Source organism: Triticum aestivum, chromosome 7D (assembly GCF_018294505.1).
Source record: "Triticum aestivum cultivar Chinese Spring chromosome 7D, IWGSC CS RefSeq v2.1, whole genome shotgun sequence".
NCBI lineage: Eukaryota > Viridiplantae > Streptophyta > Magnoliopsida > Poales > Poaceae > Triticum > Triticum aestivum.
Genome location: NC_057814.1, coordinates 590,000,949 through 590,005,031, shown reverse-complemented (window position 1 = coordinate 590,005,031; position 4,083 = coordinate 590,000,949).

The window sequence follows — 4,083 nt, the reverse complement described above, 5'->3', positions numbered from 1 at the left end:
AGCTCTAGCAAACGAAACTACACGATCTTTTATGCTATGCTTAGGATTGGGTCTTGTCCATCACATCATTCTCCTAATGATGTGATCCCGTTATCAATGACATCCAATGTCCATAGTCAGGAAACCATGACTATCTGTTGATCAACGAGCTAGTCAACTAGAGGCTTACTAGGGACACTTTGTGGTCTATGTATTCACACATGTATTACGATTTCCGGACAATACAATTATAGCATGAATAATAGACGATTATCATGAACAAAGAAATATAATAATAACCTTTTATTATTGCCTCTAGGGCATATTTCCAACAAGTTCTGATAACCATCGCTCTTCATGTCCTTGTCCTCGGTGTAGAATGTGTAGCCGTTGATATCGTACGCCTCATAGGTCATCAGGTTGTGCTCGGCGCCCTGTGAAAAGGCGAATATGAGTTTTTCTTCCGCAGAAGAATCCTCATGTACAGGGTACGACAGAAGCTTCTCCTTGATCCAACGCGTGAAACATGAGTTGTGCTCTTTGATTATATCTTCGTCCGTCCTCTGTTGGCCTCGGTCATTGTACGTCTTCTCAATAAAGGTTTTGTGCTCTAGCACCCAAGGATCGACCACGTCTATGTGTTGTAGCGCGACTAGGTTTGCTCTTTCAAAGTCGGCGAGTCGACCCTCGAAGTCGACATGCATTTCGTAGCGTCCATCACGGTGACCCCATCTAGCGAGCCTGCCGAGGTGCCTGTTGACGGGCAGACCAACGGGGTTCTCGATGCCTAGAGAATTCGTGCAGTAGGATATGCACTCTTCGGTCAGAAAGCCCCTGGCTATGCTTCCCTCTGGATGTGACATGTTGCGAACGCATCCTTTGATGACACCATTCATCCTTTCGAACGGCATCATGCTATGCAGGAACGTCGGCCCGAGTTAGATGATATCCTCCATGATACAGACCAGCAGATGCACCATAACATCGAAGAATGCGGGCGGGAAGTACATCTCAAGCTCGCATAGTATCACCACGATCTCTTCCTGTAGCCTGCTACCTCTTGAGCACTGCGTTGGTTTTCCCTTGAAGAGGAAAGGGTGATGCAGCAAAGTAGCGTAAGTATTTCCCTCAGTTTTTGAGAACCAAGGTATCAATCCAGTAGGAGGCCACGCACGAGTCCCTCGCACTTACACAAACAAATAAATCCTCGCAACCTACGCGATAAGGGGTTGTCAATCCCTACACGGTCACTTACGAGAGTGAGATCTGATAGATATGATAAGATAATATTTTTGGTATTTTTATGATAAAGATGCAAAGTAAAGAAAGCAAAAATAAAGACGACGCTAGAAATAACTTGTTGATGGGAGATTAATATGATGGAAAATAGACCCGGGGGCCATAGGTTTCACTAGTGGCTTCTCTCAAGAGCATAAGTATTACGGTGGGTGACAAATTACTGTTGAGCAATTGACAGAATTGAGCATAGTTATGAGAATATCTAGGTATGATCATGTATATAGGCATCACGTCTGAGACAAGTAGACCGACTCCTGCTTGCATCTACTACTATTACTCCACACATCGACCGCTATCCAGCATGCATCTAGAGTATTAAGTTCATAAGAACAGAGTAACGCTTTAAGCAAGATGACATGATGTAGAGGGATAAACTCATGAAATATGATATAAACCCCATCTTGTTATCCTCGATGACAACAATACAATACGTGCCTTGCTGCCCCTACTGTCACTGGGAAAGGACACCACAAGATTGAACCCAAAGCTAAGCACTTCTCCCATTGCAAGAAAGATCAATCTAGTAGGCCAAACCAAATTGATAATTTGAAGAGACTTGCAAAGATAACCAATCATACATAAAATAATTCAGAGAAGATTCAAATATTGTTCATAGATAAACTTGATCATAAACCCACAATTCATCGGTCTCAACAAACACACCGCAAAAGAAGATTACATCGAATAGATCTCCACGAGAGAGGGGGAGAACATTGTATTGAGATCCAAAAAGAGAGAAGAAGCCATCTAGCTAATAACTATGGACCCGAAGGTCTGAGGTAAACTACTCACACATCATCGGAGAGGCTATGGTGTTGATGTAGAAGCCCTCTGTGATCGATGCCCCCTCCGGCGGAGCTCCGGAACAGGCCCCAAGATGGGATCTCACGGGTACAGAAGGTTGCGACGGTGGAATTAGGTTTTTGGCTCCGTATCTGGTAGTTTGGGGGTACGTAGGTATATATAGGAGGAAGGAGTACGTCGGTGGAGCAACAAGGGGCCCACGAGGGTGGAGGGCGCGCCCGGGGGTAGGCGCGCCCCCTACCTCGTGCCCTCCTGGTTGATGTCTTGACATAGGGTCCAAGTCCTCTGGATCACGTTCGTTCCGAGAATCACGTTCCCGAAGGTTTTATTCCGTTTGGACTCCGTTTGATATTCTTTTTCTGTGAAACTCTGAAATAGGCAAAAAACAGCAATTCTGGGCTGGGCCTCCGGTTAATAGGTTAGTCCCAAAAATAATATAAAAGTGTATAATAAAGCCCAATAATGTCCAAAACAGAATATAATATAGCATGGAACAATCAAAAATTATAGATACGTTGGAGACGTATCATAGCCTTCTGAGTTGCCTCACGCCAACCGACTTCCGAGAGATGATGTCGAAAAAGTTGCATAGGCCATATAGCGTTTCACGGACGTGCGCGTCCATGATCCCACGGATTGCAACTGGAAGTATCTGCATCATCAGCACGTGACAGTCGTGAGACTTCATCCCGCTGAACTTCTGCTTCACTGAGTCTAGGTATCTGCTTATCTTCCCTGCGTAACTGTAAGGAAGTTTTACTCCTACGAGGCAGGTGAAAAACTGCTCGATCTCCTCCTGACTTAGAGTGGAGCACGCGGGAGGGTAGTCATTTCCGATCTTCTTGGCCTTTTTGCCTTTGCGACGACTTTCCGTGTCCTGCTTCGCCTCATCATCATCATTAGCGTGAAGCTCCTCCCTGATGCCCATTGATTTCAAGTCTGCCTTGCTTTCGGCCCATCTTTGGTCCTCTCTGGCATGTTGAGCAGGGTACCAAGCAGACTCTCGCACACGTTCTTCGTGATATGCGTGACATCAAGGCTGTGAGGCACACGGAGGATCTTCCAATACGGCAAGTCCCAGAAAATAGACCTCGTTTTCCATACCTTCAGCAGCGGCTCTGGCGCCTTTCGCTTCTTTCCTGGCAGTGAGCAATCTTTCCAATTTTTCAATAGCTCGTCTATTTCCTCGCCGCTCCTCGTACGCGGGCGTCTTCGGGGTTCGGTTTCACCATCGAACAGATCCTTGCGTTTTCTCCATGAGTCATCGTCTCGAAGCCACCTTCGATGTCCCATGAACACGGTTTTCGAAGAACCGGGATCTCTATCTAGCTGGCGATACGTTGTGTCATCCATGCACCTGACGCATCCAGAAAATCCGTGGACCACCTGCCCCGCGACATATCCATAACCGAGATAGTCGTGCACCGTCGTGAGCAGTGCGGCTCTCATAGGGAAATATTCTTTCTCTGCGGCGTCCCATGTATTGGCTGGCGTTTTCCACAGCGTGTCTAGCTCCTCTTTCAGCAGCCCCAGATACAGAGTGATGTCGTTCCCTGGTTGTTTTGGCCCTTCAATTAGCATACTCATGTGAATGTACTTCCTCTTCATGCACAACCAGGGGGAAGGTTGTACATCCACACAAACACAGGCCAGGTGCTATGTGTGCTTCTCTGGCTGCCAAACGGATTGACTCCATCGGTGCTCGCGCCCAGCATGATGTTCCTTGGATCGTCCCCAAATTCGGGGTGTTCGAAGTTCAACGCTTGCCACTGCTCGCATCCTTAGGGTGACTCAGCATCTTGTCTTTTTATTTATCTTCGGATCATTTCCGTCATCTTCTCGCTTCTTCTCCTCCCTATCCGCGTGCCAACGCAGGAGCTTTGCTAGCTTAGGGTCTGTGAAATACTGCTGCAGACGAGGAGTGATCGGAAAGTACCACACCACTTTTCGAGGAGCTTTCTTCCTCTTCTTGTATCGAGTGACGCCGCACACCGGACATAT